Raw genomic sequence first — 8737 nt, 5'->3', positions numbered from 1 at the left:
GTAGTGTACATTAAATATAGCGTAATACATTGTACATAATATTCAAATTTGAAACAATTTGGCTCCGTTTGTACTGACACACACCACACAGAAATTAACCAAGAAAGGGGAAAGAAAAGGGAAAGAAAAATGTTTTCCACAGGGAACATCTACATTAACCCATAGGAACACAAGAATACCCATGTTTCAGCTGGTATCCTTCCAATCCTATTTCGAATTTAGTTTCATAGTAAGCCTATTTTCAGACACTGTCTGAACCCCGCGAAAAGCTCGCCTCTTAACCGGATGTAAGGCTCGAATCGCTGGAGAGTCTTGCAGTGTACTATCATCCCGCTTAAGATATAGATTCAAAGGAGACCACTAGGGTCAACGACGAGAAGCAATGAGCATGTACACGTTCCGAGCGCCACGAAGTTAGAAACTCGATGGAAGTCGTGATTTCGGTGTTGGAATCCGTTCCTCCTCTCTGACCAACCATTCCATATCCTCTCCCACTTCGCGTATCCGCTTCTGTTTCCTTTTACGACCCGGAGGACACGCGAGGCACGTTCGAGCTAAGGCTGCTTTCGTGTACACGGTGGATATGTGAGCGAGGAAATTGAAGAAACGGAAAATATGTGCAACCGGGCAAATGATCACACTGGTGGACTCGAGGAACCGTAACGTAGGAGGGAGGATACGCCACGTTGGTGAAATTGAATGCCACCGAAACACTGGGGTGGAGACACGCGTCGTCCGGGGATGACCTCGGGAAACATTCGCGAGCTTCGACAGAAATAAGGGATCCGCTTACTCCTCGTTACTGCGTTATGAATTTCGCCTTTCGTTTAAGAAACCATTTTCTATGTATTTCTGTGCGGTTGGTTAGGGTTTAGAGTTCGGTCCATCGAGATCGGCCTGGTAGTTTTATGGCGTCTGGGTCTCGAGAAGTAGGCTATCTCGGGACAAGCCGTCAACCCTTGACCTTTGACATGGCCTTTCGTGCCTTGGAAAAATCGTTTCGTTGATCAGTGTGAAGAAACTGAACCTACTGAGCTGGGGAGTAGATTGTTTCGTGAAGAATATGAAGATCCTCGAGTGCGTTTCTTTGTGTGAGGAAATACAGTAGGCAAGGAGTTGGTTTCAATTGCAGTTTGGTGATCATAACTTCTTTAATTATAGCTTTGATTTATTTATCAACAGACGTCGGATATTATACAAATATTTTCCTCCTACGTGCCTCAGTAATATTTCGTTAATTTTACCTGAATTGTCTGAAATGCCATTGTGTACGAGTTAAATAATCCATTCAAAACATGTTACGCCCTCTCGTTAATTTTAAGCTTGGTATACATCAATTGGATGTAATTGTTAATACATTTAAAAGTATATTCAGGCAAACATTTCCAGAAACTCTAACAATGAAATCTTAATTATCGAGGCTGAATATAGCTGATATTTTAATGTCATTAAAGGGTAAAATTCTGTTATAGTATATTTAAAATAGTTTCTCTCCTCTTAACCTTACTCTGAAATCCTTTTTCATTCCATATACATTTACATAATTTACCAACTTGGACACTGAAGACCCTAACCACTGATAACAAATGTCTGCAGATGGAAAACGCTATCCAACATATCCCTATAATCCTTGAACTCCTTGAACTCCTTCAAAGCATAACTCAGCATCACCTAAACGCTCAACACTCAATCACAACCACAATTCAACAATACCTAATGAATGCACAAGGAATATTTTCGCCCTATGAGTCTTCGCTATAAGAGCCAATGACCTTATCCTCTCGCAACCAGCCCAGGCCTCGAATGGGTCCAGGTAGAAAGAGGTCACGCACCCAGGCCTATCCGATAAGAAGCCTTCCAACGTTGCCTCTGCTTATCTCCATCGAAATACCAAAGGCTCCTGAGATAACCACGACAAAATGGCAATAAGTTGCCTGATCGAACGCGTGGCGATCAGTACGAGGACGAATTTAAACCACCTACGACCTTAGCCTCGCACGCAAGCAAGCTCAGCCCCCCGAAATTGCCAATTAGTTTGGCTATCCTGTCTTCGCGTTGGTTCACGGTAACACGGAAGCGGCATGGGATAAATAATTGCCAATTCCACGGCCTGGGGTCGCTGGAGATGGTCAGGACACACCGGTGGCAGGTCATTTTCTCCCATTTACGTGGCCACGGAGAGCAAGGACCGGTCCAGTGTTCGTTTCACGATGTTAGTGGGACACTCCGGTGTTAACATGCCGCTCGTGCTCTATTCGACTAGCCATATAAGCGGGCTTAAAAATTCCGTGCCACTTTTGGAAGCGGCTTAGTGCTCGCCGAGTCCCTCGGTGCAAGGTTGTTGGGGGTCGCGAGTCGAGCAGTTGCGTGTAACTCGTGGGGTATATCTCGTTCGTCGAGTACACTAGGCGGGTATGCATGACGCGCGGTAGAGCGAGAGAGTGAGAGGGGGGAGTGAGAGAGAGACGGAGAGAGGAAACGCGAGTATGATACTTTCGAGCGAGAGTTTCGAGGGCAAACAAAGAATGGCGGGCGGGGCTGCGGTCACGGTGAGCACGCGCGTCTAGTTGGTGCGCGCTTAAGCGAAATTCTCAGGAGTAAGGTTAAGTGGATTCGTCGAGTAATCGCGTAAAAATTTGCGACCGCTCGCGTATTCCATGAACGACCGTTGCAACTTGGCTCAAACGAGTTACCAGGCTGCCCACGTTGAAAACGGAACATGGTTCTCGGTAGCAACAGTCCTCATTCGTTAGTCACTTCTTCCTCAACGCTAGCTTTTTTATTTCGTAATTCTAATTCGTTTCCGTTCTCTGTTTTCTCTGTTCCAGGGTAAGGTCTTCGTGTAACTCGATGGTTGATGACATTGGTGAGATGGAGACTCCGTTGAGTCGTCTTTGCGTGCTTAAGATGTCAGGTAATCAGATTCTCACTTTCAATTAATTTACAAAGATTGTATGCATTTTATTATTTAAAATAGACATCTTTTTGAAAATGCGACTTTGTATTGAAATTAGTGGAATTATTGCTTTTAGTTAACTATTAATGTTAGTCATATAAGAAGATCATAAGTTTATCAATGGTTATTTGGATTACGAGGTTCAAGAAGGGGGACATCGTTGACGGCCTAAGTAGCTTAGATGGTAAATCTGGATTGGGGTTTCTATCTAGTAATCCCATCGATTAATATTCCTTTCCCCATAAATGTTATCTACCCTGGATTAATCCAAATTAAAATTCGACAAAAATTGTTAAGAGTCGCGCTATAACGAAATCTACCAAATTTAAACTATGCTGAAAAAGAGAAATGGAGAAATCATGGCACGAAAAATTGCAATGAGGTTTCCATAAAATCGTATGTGCAATTTGCATTTAGCAATAGGAACAAGAATATACGGTACCTTCATATTTATCTGACATAGGACAAGGATATGCCCTGGATCTTCAACACGTATGAAACCACTCGTGACGGTCACGTGATAAAATCTTTCTGCACCTCGAGCGTCCACTCCATCAGAAAATTTGCCAATTAACAATTTCTAGAGTACGCGAGGAAAGTCGTAACACTTAGTTCCTCAGCGTTCCGTTATCAAGTTCTAGCAAACGTTTACGCAACTCCCCACTCTCAACCTAAACACACCAGAATAGTTGGAAACTTCCGATCAAAGCAAAAGACAGCTTCCAAAGCGCCAACTGTCCCAGACACCCGAATACTTACCAACTTATCAATCAGCCCAATCGATAATTCACACGTTGCCCTGTACGAGCTCCATATCGCATCTACGAGCAAACTAGACCTAATCGGCCAGACCAAAACGTACACCCGTGTGGATATGTTCGTCTGGCGCACGTTATGCATAGTGACAATCACCCCTGAGTGGTTTCTCCTCCCGTAGCAGTGAACAGTATCAGCCTGACCGCGTTTAATTTCATTCCTGCATTGTATTGATCATCGACCAAAGGCGGGCAATATCAGTTTCGAGTTCCCGGCTACGTCTCACCTTGAGCCTCGCCGCTTCGATCGTGCTTGTACAAGCCGATTTCAATTTAGTTTTCTCAGTCTCGCGAGAATTCCCCAATTGTACCGATTGAATAGCCAACCTGGTTCCCTCTAGCTCGTACTTACATGATCAAGGGTACTTCTCTCAGGCTGCACACCCATTTTCAACGTTGCCACGTGTTCTAGCAGACCCTGCCAGCCATTCTGCTTGTTCTGCGCGATGGACAGACAGGTAGGAAAATCAAACGCTCAGTGGGAGTGAATCCCATTTTGGACCGCTCAAACCAACGAGTCATAACGAGCTACGTGTATGAACTTTTGTGGTATTGAGGGAGTTAAATGCCGAACAACCATACTGTGGGTCCATCCTTGAAGGTGAGGATACAGAAGATTCATTGACAACGTTTATTTTGAGACCTGCAATTATTATTATTGCTATATACAGATTGGTTTCCTGTTATGAGGAACGCTTTGTTATGCTTTATAGGTTCGAGAAATTCTTATTTGTGTCGAAGACCATACAGTACAATCTATCGAATAGTATTTAAGACATTGTATATAGTTGTTGCCACTATACCAATAGTTCCATAGCTCACCACAGATGCGCATGGGTGCCAGGAACACCAACTGCAGCTACGGAGACTTTTGGGGTGCACCCAACAAAACTGGAAACACCTCCAGTCCCCACTCTGACGAAATAGATGCTCTACATCGATAAAAGACGATTCATAAGCAAGATATTCGTAATCGACCAGATCCCCCGGAACAAATTCGAAAGTATCCGCGCATGCATCGAATTCCACGAAGGGGGCTCCTCAACACCTTATCCCGGTTTTATTCCGTCCCTCTAAACTCTGACTTCATACCCGTACGACCCGTTTTCGCCCTGTTCCGATAACGGGATTCGAGGAAACCCAAAAATCTTATTCCTTCGCAAACGTCTTGCAAGATCGTAGCCGTTTAGATACGCTGGCGATAGCGCGAAAACGCTTTGGCAACCGTTCCGAGCCCCCTTCCTTGCCCTCTTCCTCTGCTCTCCTTCATCCCCGGTTCGCCTGTTTGACTGGAAGACGGGCAGGCAGCTTGTACGGAACGCTTCGTTCCATTGTTCCCGAATGGTGCAGCTGGTTCCTATATTCCCGCATATGCTCTCTCGTACATATTCCGTACGATTACACCGGGCATTGTGCCACACCGACATGCGTCTTAGTCGACGGTGTCATGTCACGGCACACGTGTAACACGCTGCTCCACTGAATGAGCGAGCTTGTTTAACTAGAAAAAGTGATACGCCTTTCGATGGACGGGTGGCAATGGGGTGAGACCGGCGCGAGGTGGTGGTTTTGTTATTGGTAGAGGCGGCAGGGGACGTCGTAGGCGAGAATGGTTAGGTACCCTTTGATACACGAGTGGGACTAACATTGAACCGAAGTTAACAGCCTGGAAATCGAGAGATTGATGGGATTTATTGCTGGAAATTATATAGAGCGATCTGTCAAAATTCGAGTACAGGAATATTATTTTTATTTTTAACGATGTTCGAATATGTCTTTCTGATAGTTTTGAAGGCAATCTTTTTCCAACGAGTTTTGTTTCCCCCTTTTCTGATATTTTAGAATTGCTGGTTCTTTGTTATTTGTTATATTTTGCAGTGAATATAAAAATAAGCTTCTGTGTATATGAGGATGTGTATAATGTAATGTTAGGATAGTGTGTGGATGTTAAGTACTCAAATTAGGATTAAAATTTTAAGTAGTTGGGAATTATTGGATTTGTCAAATTAAAGAATTACTTTGAATTTAATTAAATTAATTATAGTAGAAGTCAATTAATCTGACGCCTTGATATTAATACAATTTAGTAAACAAATTAAAATATATACAAATAAATGCGACGTTAAATGACGGCATAGAGCCTCACAAATTGCAAACGATTAATTACTGGAGATAAAGATGATATGCAAACAATTTTATAACCCTTGTGTATTAAATCAAATTGAGGGATGGATATAGAAAGGTCAAGCTCATCCAAAGTAACTATTAAAAGTTTCCAAGTAACTACCAACGAGTCAGACCGAAAAGCACGCAACGTTTACATCTCTGTCTTTAACTGCCACTTATTGCGAAATATTTTCTTCGAGCCCCCGATAGCGTGCACCATTTGCAGTTGGGAAAACGCAAACATAATCTCGACTGTTCAGATTGAATGGTGTTACCACTGCGAATTATCTCAGTAAAGAAAAAATAATAAAATAATGTACATAGTATAAATTGAGAATGAAGTGAATTATTCATGGGATAGACGAATTTTCGTTATTATCATTTATTCATAAATGTATCAATGTTTATTGTTCCACTGAAAATAATTATACGCCAAATATCAATCCTTAAATTTGTTAATAAAATTTTTGACATTTATAGTACTGTGAAGGACATTATTAATTAAAGGATTAATTTTTTATTATTTTAACAAATATTCCAACGCCCATTGCTTTATTATTAACAATATTAGTTGGTGTGCCAAAAAATTAAATTCATCACACCTTGGTCAACATAAAAATCCATGTTACTTGACACGTGACAAGATAATCGAGGAAATACATATCATATCCTACTCGACCAGCTTCGAATTTTGATAAAATTAAATAACATTTAACGCTCAGCTATCAAATTCAACCAAATTTCACGCATCAATTTACCCAAGCTGCCCCAATTTTTGAATTGCATAAGTAACAGAATAAAAATAACTGATCATAAACATATTTCCATTCGCGATACACGATATCTCGTACAGCAATTAAAAATTACACGTAAAATAAATTTAAAAAATTTAATATTTTAATAATTTAATAATTTACAATGAAACTTTCGAAGTAATAAAAATAAAAGACTGTCCAGTCGCATCTTCTTGTTGGTCCATTTTCGGTTAGGCAAGACGTCCAGGAAGAGATATTTCCGTGGATGGTGCATCAAAGATGGCCCTATTTCGTCGATTCGGGCCACTGGTCGCAATCTGGCGTGAATTCGAAAAATTCCACGCTCAGATCGGCTTGCTTTATACCTAACAGCGCGAGATTGCCGAAGATAATCAGCACTCAATTTTATTGGATAGCGGAATCGCGCGGGCGGAGCTGGGAGAAGCATTGTCCGCTGGAAGCACTCGAGGCTCGTTTGTTCGTCGTACGGCACTTTTAGCGGCGCTTTCGTGAAATTTATGACAACCACTGATAGATCGGAGAATCGTCTGCTTTTTGCGTAATGGTTGGTCCTAACAAGCAAATCGAATTAACCCTCGGGGGATACCAGGGGAATTAAGACACCTGGTATTTAATTTTCGTGGATGATAGCTTGAATTTATTACGCGAACTCTGCAAGTGGATTTTCGAAAAGCAGACTTATGCGACTTGTAATAATTATTGTAATAGTTATTTTAAATATTCTTCTGCGTTGTTTATAATGTAAATTAATTTTTTTTTTGAGCTGTCTGATTTCTTCGAACGATGCATTGGTACATGTGAGGACACATATTGAAAATATTTTTATTGGAAGTAGTACGATTAGTATTGGAGATACATATATTTATAACATAGAGGAACGCTTACTTTTCAGGAAACATGTAATTCAGTCTCTTCTGATGGGAAAGATGTACCCCCTGTATCGTGGTTAGCACGAACAAGCAAACCGAATTAACCATAGGGAACCACTGGAGCAGCAAGGGCACCTGGTCTCTAATTTCTCTGAATAATGCTCCGAATTTATTAGTATAATAGAGATGCTCTCACTCTCTGAATCCTGGCTAGAGGAAATATAATTGAATTCTATTGGAAAAACCAGTCACACGAAAGGGATTTAAAATAAGTATGTCGAAGTATAATAATCGCAAATTGCGATGCAAAACATTTCTTTCCTCTTTCTACCTTCTTTCTTTTTGCGAGAAAAAAAATTGGGAAAAGCTTGCTGTATTCTTTCTCTCATAAAAATATAAGTTGAATCCAATGCGATAAGAAGGAAAAATACAGCAATTGAAAAAGGCACGCGTAACGACCCTAACGAGATATTTACTTGCTCGAAGTCCTGGATATTAAAAAAAAAAAATGTCAAGCATAAGAACTCCCCGGGAAAAGGTGGAAAAAATATGAAATTCGTGGAACGTGCACCGTATTGCATAACGTTAACGCGAATGTTACTGGTTGGTCTACTTTTCACGACTCGGAAATCTCTCGGAGCAGTGAGGGAGCGGGACGAATCTACATTTATGAAGCATAATTTCCCAACATTTGCATCGACGATGCCGTAGAATCAACGATGGAAGTAGTATTTCACGAGCTGAAAATTAAATAACTCGCGCAAATAGGGAGAGTCAAGGTGTTCCTTCGAATCTATCAACGATTATTAATGGAGTACTTTTATCGTTTCGAATTTGAAGCAATCGAAAGGAGCAAAAAGGAATAAGAAACGATTCGCTAAACATTCAACGAATACCGAAATGGAAACGTGATGGAGACGGAAAACGAGAAGAATCGCCCTAATACTTGTTCATTAAGTCTTCTATATATATAGATCTTGAAAGAGATTGTACGGCAAACAATGTTAATCCTGTTATTTGCCAACTTGACGTTTATTACGATAAATTCTGTAGCGTCGCTGGGTTGATAGATATTTCTTTGTTCCTTAATTGAATTTTTCGAGAAAGACTGGGAAATATTTGACAATAGGTTTATTGACTGTTTCTTTTTCAATA

The sequence above is a fragment of the Eufriesea mexicana genome, unplaced genomic scaffold (assembly GCF_001483705.2).
Source record: "Eufriesea mexicana isolate 0111107269 unplaced genomic scaffold, ASM148370v2 scaffold76, whole genome shotgun sequence".
Taxonomy (NCBI): domain Eukaryota; kingdom Metazoa; phylum Arthropoda; class Insecta; order Hymenoptera; family Apidae; genus Eufriesea; species Eufriesea mexicana.
The sequence above is the reverse complement of the archived record's forward strand: the minus strand, read 5'-3'. Positions refer to the sequence as shown.